At 49.3% G+C, this 12,225-nt stretch overlaps 1 protein-coding gene across 3 annotated transcripts in view; it reads right to left on the bottom strand.

Moving 5' to 3' along the window:
- STARD8 (StAR related lipid transfer domain containing 8) overlaps window positions 1-12,182 on the bottom strand; it is a 162,075-nt gene extending 149,893 nt beyond the window's left edge. The window contains exon 1 of one of the 3 annotated variants that reach the window (XM_056809368.1): window positions 11,940-12,182. The gene's annotated coding sequence lies outside the window, so the exon portion shown is untranslated. Of the gene's footprint in view, window positions 1-1,931; window positions 2,197-11,939 lie in introns of those variants that run through there. The other 2 variants (XM_056809367.1, XM_016426601.2) reach the window with 2 other exon arrangements.
- Window positions 12,183-12,225: the final 43 nt, after the last annotated feature.

The following is a 12,225-nucleotide window of genomic DNA, read 5'->3' as shown; positions in this document are numbered from 1 at the left end:
ATACTACGTTATCAATTCTGAGACAGAAGGTAAGGGTTAAAAAAAAGAATAGTGAGAGGGTGGAGATGATGGGATAGAATGGGATCATTCGTGCAGGTAAAGGGGTTTGCCAGGCAAGGAAAGGGGCCGCTTCTTCATGGAAGACAAAGGCGAAGGAGGAGACAGTGGAGGAGGGCATCTGGATAATGGGAGAAGAAGGGAGAGCTCTCGGCAAATGGCCTCAGTTCTTCCAGTGAAATATGTGGCAAGGTTTTCATCTGATCTGGTGGGGTACCAGTGATTGAGGGGCTGTCATGTGGAGGAGAACAGTCTGCTTGGCCCAAAGGGTGGAGCCAGAAGCAGTGGGCAGATGCTTCCAAGAGCCAAATTTAGGCTCGACTTCAGGAAAAACCTTCCTAGCAATGAATACAGTCCCAAAGCAGAGTAGACCATTTGGAGAAGCAGTGAGTTCCCCCTCACTGGGGGCCATAGAGAAAAAGCATAGGCTCTGCGATTGAGAGCCAAAAGAGACTTTTAGAAGTCATTTACCTCATTTGATAGATAAGGAAACTGAGGCCCAAAGGGGTTGAGTGACTTGACTAAGATCACCAGGGAGTAAATGGCAAAGCTGGGACTACAGGAGAGCTTCTCCCGGCCATGTTTGGGTTTGACCAGCCTGCTTTGGAGGTTCCTCTGAACACAAAGATGCCCTGCTCTCTCCGAGCTCATACTCTATAAGGAGGAGGCAAGAGGTTCACGAAAATCGCCAAGCACCCTAGGAGACAAACCAAGTGCTGTGGGAGCAGCTAGTCCCCAACTGATAAATGGTCAAAAGACCTGAGCTGGCAGTTCCAAGGGGGAGAAAGCCAAGCTACCAAAAACCACATGAACACACGCTCTGAGTCACTGATAATTAAAGAAACACTGAGATTCTATATCGTGTCCCTCAGATCTGCAAAGTTAACCCCACCCCACCCCCCAAAAAAGAAGGAAAAGGAAAGCAAACAGGCCCATTAAGGCACTGTTAGTAGAGCTATGAACTGGTCTGGCCCTTCCAAAAAGTGATTTGGAATGACGTCCCCCAAATTACTAAATTGTGCATACCCTTTGACCCAATAAAACCACTACATGTAGGGTGGGACAGCTGGGTGGCTCAGTGGATTGAGAATTGGGTCTGGAGATGGGAGGTCCTGGGTTCCAATCTGGCCTCAGACACTTCCTAGCTGGGTGACCCTGGCCAAGTCACTTGACCCCCATTTCCTAGCCCTCACTGCTCTTCTGCCTTGGAGCCAATGCAAAGCATTGATTCTAAGATGGAAGCTTTTCTGCCTTGGAAGCGATATTTAGTATTGATTCTAAGATGGAAGGTTATGGGTTTAAAATAAACCACTCCATGGTCTATACCCCAAAGAGATCAAAGAAAGACTAAAAGGACCCATAGGTACCAAAAGATTTCTAGCAGCAACAAAGAACTGAGGGGACGCCCATCCGCTGGGGAATGGTTTAACAAATCAAAGAATTGCCCAAGGATGGGTAAGAGATGCCTTAAGAGATCATGAGAGGGATGCTTTCAGAGGAACTTGAGAAGATTTGTCTGAACCCATGCAGGTGGAAGGGAGTGGTTCCAGATCTCCACGGATATATACTGTAACATACTCTTCTGGAGTTGCCGGAACAATATGGAACTCGATTTTGAGTAATAATGTATGTATAAGCCAGTGGAATTGCTTGTCCACTCCGGGAGGAGGGAGGGAAGAGGGATAGAGGTCGTCCTCATGAAATAAGCTCTCCCATCTGATAATAAAGGCCCCTGGGAATTAGCGAGTACAAACATGGTTCTGATTTTATAGAGGGAAAAGGTTGGGTTCTGGGAGATCGTAGCTCTAGAGTGGGCCAGCCCCACTCACTTTACAGAGAAGGAAGCTGAGGCTCCCAGAAGGGAAGGTACTTACCAATAGTCCCAAAGTCCCAAAGCGTCTTAGGCAGGATTCAAATCCAAGGCTTTGTGACTTCAAGTCCTGTAATCTCTCCACTAAACCGCATGCTCCATCAGATCTTCAGAGTTGGAGAACGGAGGGGATGAAGGAGGTCTTAGAAGCTGCCTACATCCAACCTCCCAATTTTACAGCTGAGAAAACTGAGGTTAGGATGTGGGTCTGCTGCTGACAAGGGAGCAGAAATGATTGCGGGGCTGCGGGCTGCGATGGCCTTTTGAAGAGTTGTGAGCACGGCACAGGAAGCGGGCGCAAAAGGCAACAATGTTGTTTTCCCGATGACCATGAAACTGTCCGTGGCAGTCCTAAGCCAGTGGGACCTAAATTTGGGGCACAGTCATAAGATCCTTGGAGACTGTCTAGTCTAAGTTCCCCCCACTCCCCCGCCGACTTTTGGAGCTCCCTCTTCTCCCCAGTCTTGTACCTCAAAAGCTCTTGGCATCACTCTCTCCCTGTTCTTTCTTCCTTTGCTCCAGCCTAGCAAGAAGAGTTGGTCCTTCTTGCCAGAGTCAACTACTCAACTAGTGTCCATGATCTCATGCCATCAGGGAGCCTGCCCAATGGGTCGTCTCCCTACTTCCATCCAATCTTCTGCCTTTCTTTATCCACTGTTTCCTTCTTCACAGCCAAGAAGCATGCCCAGGTTTCCCCATCCTTCATCCTTTCTCTCTAGCTGGCCATCCCCTCGAGCTATTGTCCTGAAAAAACCCATCTACCTGGCCTCAGACACTTCTTAGCTTTGTGACCTTGGACAAGTCATTGCTGAGCTCTACTAACTATACGATACTAACTATAACCTATACTAACTATGGCTTCCAAGATGGAAGGTAAGGGTTGAAAATAAAGACCTCTACTACTGTCACCTGTCTATCACTCCTCAACCCCTTCTCATCTAGCCCCCCTGCCCACTACTCAGTGGAGACTGCCCTTTCCAAGGTCACTAGCCATCCCATAAATGCTCGATTCATTGACCTTTTCCTAGTCTTCTTCTGGACACCCTCTTCCCTGGGCTTTCCATGATGCTGCGCTCTCCTGACCCCCTCGCCCTCAATCTCCCTATTCCCTCTCACGCTCTTTTGTGGGTCACCATCTAACCTTGGGTGTACCCTCCTGTTCTGGCTGGGTCCTTTTCATCTAGCCAGTCTATATAATTGTTTCACCCCTTCCCTTCTGTCTTAGAATCAGTACTCTGTTGCAGAAGAGCGGTAAGGGCTAGGCAATGGGAGTTAAGGGACTTGCCCAGCAGCTTAAAAGTATAATTCAGAAAGGCTTTTTGTTTTTCTTTTAAACCATCATCTTTTATCTTAGACTCAACACTAAGTCTTTGTTCCAAGGCAGAAGAGTGGCAAGGGCTAGGCAATGGGGATGAAGTGACTTGCCCAGGGTCACACAGCTGAGAAGTGTCTGAGACCAGGTTTGAATCTCTCATCTCTAGGCCGAGCTCTCAATCCACTGAATCACCTAGTTGCCCCCTATTCTCTATACTTTTATATATATATATATATAATATATATATTATATATATATACTCTATATATATATATTATATATATATATAATATATATACTCTATATATTTCTCTATACTCTGATGATCTCATCAGCTCCAATGAGTCCAATTTTCCTATTGCTGCACCTTGTCTAGACCCCAACTGATTCCTGAGCTCCAAAACCTTCTCCCCTTTATCTCCTCCTGGATGTCCCATAGGCATGTCCAACTCAATATGTCTGAAACATAACTCACTCTCTGTTCTCCTCCAAACTCTCTTCTCTGCTGAACTTCTCTACCACCATCTTCCCTCATCTCAACTTATACAACCTGTCTACAGTACTTCTCTGTATCAACCACCTTTTTCCTCATGTACCCAGCCAGCACCTTTGTTCAGGCCCTCATTGCCTCTCCCCTACACTGTTACAACAGCCTTCTCCCTGGTCTCCCTGCCTCCCTCTAGCTTTCCCCTTCTCCATATAAATGCTAGATTGGTATCCCCAAGATTCCTGCTCCCAGAGCTTCACTTGCTCTCTACTTGACTGACAAACTCCTCTGTTTGACCCATAAAGCCCTGGATAAACTGGCTTCCCAGGCCTCCTGAGCATCAGTGGTCTATACCCAAGTCAAATAACACCAGAGGCTATTAAACCATAAATAAGGATCCCTGCCAGACAGTATACCGACTTTGAGAACCACAAAGCAGCATCACCTAGGTTCCATTATATCCTAGCTATTTGGTTAAATCTTTCCAAGCTCTGGGGGCACCAGGGAGTGGTCCTTTGCCCATTCTTCACTTGGCCTCCTGACAAGTCACCCAACCCAGCAGCCCCTTCTCTGTCTACAAACCTTTGTACAGGCTGCTTTTTAGGCCTGATACATTCTTTTGCTTCCTTATCTCGATCTCTTAATTCCCACCTTCCTTCCAAGGCTCTAATCAGATGCCACTTCCTACCGGAGGCTTCTCCCAATCTCCTCGGTTGTTTACTTTGTATTAATTTGTCTAGTACAGATTGTTTTTCCTAGTAAAATGTTAGCCCTCTGATAGCTAGATGGTTTCATTGTTGGGGTTGATATCTTGTGCATGATAGAAACAAGAAATGATAGTTCCCATTTCTAGGGTAGATAACATAAACGATCTCATCTGATCCAAGGCCAGAGAGGCCTTGCCCAAAGCCACCCAACTGCTAAGGAGCATTTGAACCCAAGTTTTCTGTCTCCAAAGCCATTAAGAGCCTTCTTCTGCTATGAGATGGGAAGATCTGAGTTCCAATATGGCCTCAGAGACATTTTGTCTTCTTGTGACTGGGGGTTAGTCATTTCACCTCCTCTTGTGCCTCAGTTTCCCCACAAAGGGGGTAAAAATCGCACTTGCCTCCCAGAATTATTGTGAGACAACATGAGATAGCATAGGGAAAGGGTTTTATAAACAGGAAGGCAACAGTGGCATGCATACTCAGATCGCCTCAATGGGCCAGTTTTCTCCAACATCACAGAACACTACCGTCTCATCCTGTGAGAGATTCTTGTCTACATCTCCTCGTGACTCAGGACAGGGGCAGTCCACTCCCCTTGCTTCCCACCTTCTCATTTCTTGACTTTGCATGGATGCCAATGGAAAGTGGATATTGCCAATTGGTTATTTCCCCTCATGCTATAGCTTCCTTGTGGGGCCACTAGAGGGTGTTGCAGTGCAGAGACCCTTCCTAGCTGTGTGACCCTGGGCCAGTCACTTCGCCCAGTTTGCCTCAGTTTCCTTATCAATAAAATGAGCCAGAGAAGGAAATGGGCAACCACTCTGGGATCTTGGCCAAGAAACGGTGACCCAAATGCTGTCACCAAGAGTCAGACCCGTCTGAAACAACTAAACAGCAATAGCGTGCCCCTTGCACTATTCCTTTGGTGGGAATCTATCTCCTCCGCATGTGGCACAAGAACACAGCATCACACAACTCTATGGGAATGAGCAGTCTGGGTTGACCTAGCAGTTGGCCAATCTTTAGACTCGAAGTTTCTCCACGTCTTTTGCCGAGCTTAGTCACACTCCCTGTCAAAAAGACGCCTTTGTCTGGTCCTGAGTACGAGGTGATGAGTGTCATCCCTAGAGGCAGTTCCTGAGACAGCAAGGAAGCCACAAGGCTCAGAGTGTGGCACCCAGGGCATGGCTCTCACAGTTGTTCTCAGAGCTAAGGTTGGAAACCATTGAGGGAGAAGGACCTGGGGAGGAGCCACAGGCCACAATGAGAGAGTAGATGGGTGCCCCTCGCCACAGGCATGAGCAGTGGCAAGTAAGCACTTGTCTGAGCACACACGTATGTGAACATGAATCCTTAAGTAAGTGTTTTTGCTTCCAGAGACGGTAGTGTGATGTTATGGAAGGTGGCTCAGTTTCCCCATTTGTAAAAGGGATTTAAGGATACTTGAACCACTTCCTACATGGAGTGGTTCTTTTTTTCTTTTTAGACCCTTGCCTTCTGTCTTCGAACTGATACAGACTAGGCAAGGGGGCTTAAGTGACTTGCCCAAGGTCACCCAGCTAGGAGGTACCTGTATATGGCATTATTCTAAGGTAAAGTACACTTTGTTTTGTTTTGTTTTTAAGTACACTTTGTAAAGTATAAAGTTGTATATGAGATTCATAGTGTTTAGAGTTAAACCTTATTTTACAGATGAGGAAACTGAGGCCCATGGAGTCTAAGGGACTTCTTCAAGTTTACTCATAAGACCCTAAACCTAAAATTGGAAGGGACCTTGGAGACTATTGAGCCCAAGCCTCTCATTTTACAGATAAGTAAACTGAGGCCCTGGGAGGGGGAGATTTTTGCCCAGGATGACATATGGGATTCCAGACTTAGAACTTCCAAACACTCCAGAGACCATCTAGTCTAACTCCCCCATTTTACAGGTGAGGAAACTGAGGCTCAGGGAGGAAAAGGGACTTGCCCATAGTCACATAAGTCTAACCAGCAGAGCTGGTCTTCAAACTCAGGTCCTCTAATTCTGAATCCAGGCAACAGAGCAGAGTAGAAATGGTTCTAACCTCAGAGTCAGGAGACCTGGGTTCAAATTCCAGCCTTGGCACTTTTTAGTTATAGAATATAGAGGCAATACTATACAGTGGAAAGATGGCAGCATATAGTCTGTAATCAAAGAACCTCAGTTCAAATCCTGTAATACTAACTGGAAGCATTAATATAGCATAGTGGATAGAGTGTTAGGCCTGACCTCAGGAAGACCTGAGTTCAAATCAAGGTTCAGACACTTACTAGCTAGGAACATATTACTCTGGGCTAATTCACTTCACCGCTGTCTGCCTCAGTTTCCCCTAACTGTCAAACTAGGATAATAGTCTCTACCTCTCAGGGTTGTTGAGAGGATCAAATGTTTGTAAAGTGCTTTTAATACAATGCCTGGCACAGAATAGGTGCTAAATGCTTGTTTCTTTCCTTTCTACTTACTATTAGGATGATCTCAAATAAATTCCTTTTCCATCCTGGGCCTCAGTTACCTCCTCTGTAGAATGAAGAGGTCGGATTAGATGACCCCTCAGATCCCTTTTAGCTCTTAAGCTTGGTTCCTATGTGTGACCTTGGGCAAGTTACTTCCCTGGAGCCTCAGTTAGGTATCAGTAAGAGGGGAGGGCTGGCAAAGCTGGCCACTGAGGCCCCTTCAGGAGGCAGGCAATGATTAAGCACTTACTACCCATCAGGCTGCGATTCTGTCCTTTAAGCCCTGCCACCCATGCTCACAGATCCAGGCAGGCCCTCTCTGGGGCTCAGGGAAACGAGGGGATTGGAGTAAATGGTCTCTGAGGCCCCTGCCCACTCTATAAGCAAGTGGCCTCCCTGTCTCTGAGCCCCAGTTGCCTCATCTGTAAAATGGGGACAATCACACTTGCACCCCCTTTTCTCCAGGGCTCCTGTAAGGAAAGGGCTTCAGAAGGGCATGCTTTGTGGAAGTGTGGGCCCTGTTGCGACGTGTGAGTGTGTAGCTCGGGGAGCGCTGGGGAATGATGATGCAGAAGGCCCTGAAAATCTCGAGAACAAGGGCAAAAATGTTTTGAATGGCCTTCAGGCAATGATGCAAGGGTCCCAGGAAACTGAGGGCAATTTGGGGAGGCTTGTTAGAGACCAGGGTCATCTGCTTGAGCAGCAACTAGGTGGGGAGGCACATTGGCATGGCACCAAGCCAGGGGAGCAGGGAAACACACAGTCAAAGGTTTGATACAGCCAAAGGGTGATGGGAAAGCAGATGGCATCCTTGGAGGCTGAGCTTCTCCTAGAGCAAAGGTCTGGGAAATAAGTGGTCATGGAGCCTAAGCATCAGAGATACAAACGGGGCCTCTGGAAATGGGCATACTGCTGGGGGCAGCTGGGTGGCTCAGAGCATTGAGAGCCAGGCCTAGAGAGGGGAGGTCCTGGGTTCAAATCTGGCACAGACCCTTCCTATCTGGGTGACCCTGGGTAAGTCACTTAACCCCCACTGCCTAGCCCTTCTGCTTTGGAACCAGTACTTAGTATCAATTCTTTTTAAACCTTTATCTTCCATCTTAGAATCAATACCATGTATTTTTTCTAAGGCAGAACAATAGAAAGCGTTAGGCCATGGGGGTTGAGTGACTTGCCCAGGGTCACCCAGATTCCCAGAAGTGTCTGAGGCCAGATTGGAAAGCAAGACCTCCTGGCTCTCAATCCACTGAGCCGCCTAGCTGTCCCCTACTTAGTAGCACTTCTAAACAGAAGGTAAGGGCTTTTTCTTGTTGTTTTGAAAGAAGGAATCCTGGGCCAGGATTGAAAATGCTGGCATTGGCCCTTCCTGCCAGCCAGTGTGACCTTGGATTAGTTATGGCCCTCCTCTGAGCCCCAGTTCCCTCAGTGCATCAGAGGGGGGCCTAGACCTTTGCTCAGGGCCTTTCCTGCTCAGATATTGTTGTCTCTGTGTGCATGAGAATGTGAGTGTTCAGTTAGCCACTCAATTCCCATCCTGCTCAGCCTCCGGCTGACCTCTGAGGCTGACACAGTATTCATGGAGAGTTCTATTTATACCCGCCTTTTCTCATGGCCAAACATCTCATTCCCTGGCTGCTCTGAGCTGCTCCAGGGGGTCCCTGAGCGACTCTGGACACCAAGTCCGCTCCCTTGCCTGTTCTTCGTCTACTCCAACGCTTCTGCTCTTTCACCGATTGCCACCATCACTGACAGAGGAAGTCATTCCCATTCTACCCCTGGAATGATCTGGATTCAATTCCTCCTTCCAATGGGTACTATCTGTGTGACCCTGGGCAAGTCATTTAATCCCTCGGTACCCCGGGATACTCTCAAAGGCAATCTATCACACAAAGGTAGAACCTGACCCCCAAATCAGGCTATGGGGGGGGGCTTGGAAGGATCAGAATCAAATAGAATTTTGAAAGCTAAGCTAGGCTATCTCCTCTCTCCCTGCACTTCTCAGGGCCTTGCTTCTAGCCAGCTGATGAGGTGGAAGGTGGAAGAGTCCTCCTTTTCCTAGACACTTGGACAAAACTCGTAGAGGACAGTAATGGGAGACAGTGTCACACCACAGAGAGAGTACTGGGTGTCAGAGGACCTGAGTTCATGTAAGTGTCTTTGTTGTTTAATGGCTGTAGGACAAATCCTTCCCCTTGAAGCCTCGAGGCCTCAGTTTCAATAGCTGTAAAATGGGAACAATAAATTAGACGATCCCTAAGGTCCCTTCCAATTCTGATGTTCTATGTTCTAAGGTTCCTTCTGGATCTGATATTCTACAACTCTACGAGAAATCATGTCCTTCAGGACCCAGTTTGCAATTGCCATCCCGAGATATCCTGGAGCTGGGAAGGAAACTCAGGATGGAGTCCTTGCTCAGTGATGTGTGGGAGAGGATGGATGGAGAAGATGGAGTAGCTGTGTCAGGTGAGCCCAGGAACTGGGTCCACACGAATACAGGCATATGTCACATGTGGTTTGTCCCTAACATGAGTGGGCTCAAGCTATGAATGAATGAATGCTAAAAGCCTTTCAGCACCAAAATGATGGGAAAAGTACCAGGGTAAGCCAGTGGCTGTTGTATAATGCCAGGAACAGGTTCTGTGGAAGGTGGCACATTTTCCCTTCTGGGCCGCAGTTTCCTCATCTGTACGATGAGAGGGTTGGACTGGATGGCCTTTGAGATTTTGTCCAGCTTTAGATCTAGGATGCTCTGCTTCTACGACTTAGTTTGATGTTGGGAGCCAGGCTCTGCAGGTTTGGAGCTAGAGAACTTGGACTGATTGCACGTGGGCTGCTTTCAGTGAGCCACCATGAGGCCTTCTGGGTGTTTTCCCGCATTCCGTGGGATGGACAGCAGGCTGTCCTCCACCTAATCTATGCATCTGTTACCTTGCATGCTTATATAGGATTCAGAGACTCCTTGGCATTTGCGCAGACCTAGACAGGAGCTATATTTCGGAGTTTTTCCTCTGGGTGGTAGCATAAGTAGCCAAAGAGGGGGTAATATTCTTGGGCCACTCTAAACCATACTGTCTCCTCTTTTCTTGTAAGAAGGTGACTCACCCTCAGGAAGGTAAGGGTGTAGTCCATGTGGTCCAGCACCCTGAGCCTGAGCATAAGTCTCACTGATGAGGACTGACCCTAAGATCGATCAGTCAATTGGCTCCCATTGTTGTAGAACAGACTGATGAGAGTAAAATCTGTCTGCTTGTGTGGGTCAATAAAAGAGAGTCTATAGACCCTGTGGACCTTTTTATTCCATCTAGAGAGATCCATTGAGTCAAAAGAAACTAAGAAAAGGCAGCTGGGTGGTTCAGTGGATTGAGAGCCAGGCCCAGAGACAGGAGGTCCTGGGTTCCAATCTGGCCTCAGACACTTCCTAGCTGGGTGACCCTGGGCAAGTCACTTGACCCCCACTGCCTAACCCTTACCACCCTTCTACCTTGGAACCAGTATTCTGTATCAGTTCTAAGACAAAAGGTGAGGGCTTAAAAGAAAGCAGAGCTAAGAGCCAAACTGGGTCCAAGGGTGGAGGGCAAGGGAGAGAACACATTATAGGAGGGAAAGAGTGTCGACTATTGGCTGCACTTATTCAGGTGACGCGTGTCCTGTGGGAGGGGGCTTTCTGGGAGGGCTTTTGTCCCAAAGTAGGGCAGATGCCTCCCTAAGAGGTAAAAGGGAGATTCACCCAAAGACCCCAAGTTCATTGGGCCCCAGGGAGATGCTCCAAGTTGGAGGACTCTGGGAGCTCGGCAGGGCTAGAGAGAGCTGTACTGCCTGCTTATGGGCTTTGCACGTCCTTTACAGGTTGCACCAAATTGCCTTGGAGCCACGGTGAGGCCTTCTGTGTGTTCTGCCATGTTCTACAGCACTAATCCATGCACTTGGCCAGGATCTGGAGCCTCTTTTCCATTGATGGAGCTTTCCCAGCAAGTGAACTCTGGATGGTGACATAAGTAGATGGGGGAGTCCCCAAGTCTCTAGGAGCCCCAGCCAAGCTTGGGGTGCTAGATCACGCCCTTACCTTCCGTTCTAGAGTGAGTACTGTGTTCCAAGGGAGAAGAGCGGGAGGGCTGGGCAATGGGGGTTAAGTGACTTGGCCAGGGTCACCCAGCCAGGAAGTGTCTGAGGCCAGACCGGAACCCAGTCATCCCCCATCTCTGGGCCTGACTCTACCCCCTGAGTCACCCAGCTGCCCTACCTTCTGTATTAGGATCAGTACTGTGTATTGATTCCAAGGTAGAAGAGTGATAAGGGTTGGGCAATGGGGTGAAGTGACTTGCCCAGGGTCCGAAGATGGGAAGTGTCTGAGGGCAGATTCAAACTCAGGTCCTCCCATTTCTAGGCCTGGCTCTCAATCCACTGAGCCACCCCACCTAGCTGCCCCTTCTTATAAGAAAAGAGAAAGGGGCTTTCCCTGTCGTCTGACGTTGTCATTTCTCTTCCAGATGCCTCAGTTTACTCATCTTTGCCTATTCAATAGATAGAGCTAGGGACGCACCCTGTGAGTTCGCTGCTACAGGAAACTCACCCTCCGGCTGCTGCGGAGTGCCATGTTCTCTGTGACGTACCCTCTTGTAGTCACCTGGAGCGGGGAGAAGCCGAGGGACTTAGCACGTGACATAGACGGGGCTGACCCGGGTCCTTCTGCCTCGGAGGCCAGATCTCTAGCCACTAGGCAGCACTGCCTCTCCTTCCTAGCCTGGGATTATGACTCCAGCAACGTGCTTGTGCCTTCCGACCTGGACCCCCGCGCGCACCCGCACCCGCGCGCTCCGTGTGTGTGCTTGTGTGACCTGTGCCCGAGCCCCCTCGGGGTCTCTCCAGGGGTCCTCTCTGTCTGCTTGAAGAGAAGCGTGGCCGAGCGTGCGCGCGCGTGGGCGCCGGGAAGCCTGTGGCCAGGTGAGGGTGCCGGGCGGCCGCTAGATGCCTCCCCTGGCCGTCGCCCCTTCCTCCCCCAAAGCCCGGGGGGCCGGGATGGACGCTTACCTTCGCCTTTCGGAAGCAGCCCCGAGGCCCCTCAGAGGCATGGCGAGGAGCGAGCCGCGGACCGAGGGCAGAGCGGATGCCTCCCGGACTGAGCAGTGGCGGCTGGATGGGGAAAGCCCATGCAGGGGAGGGGACAGGACGGGACGGGACGGGAGGGGAGGGGAGGGGAGGGGAGCGGAGCGGGGCTGTCAACTCTGAGTGGAAGAGAGAAGCAGCTGGCCTCCGGCTCACTCCGCTCCAACTGGAGGCGCTTCAGCTGAAATGCAGAGAGAGTGTCTGGGAGGGA

Source organism: Monodelphis domestica, chromosome X (genome assembly GCF_027887165.1).
Source record: "Monodelphis domestica isolate mMonDom1 chromosome X, mMonDom1.pri, whole genome shotgun sequence".
Classification (NCBI taxonomy): Eukaryota; Metazoa; Chordata; class Mammalia; order Didelphimorphia; family Didelphidae; genus Monodelphis; species Monodelphis domestica.
The sequence above is the reverse complement of the archived record's forward strand: the minus strand, read 5'-3'. Positions and strand labels throughout refer to the sequence as shown.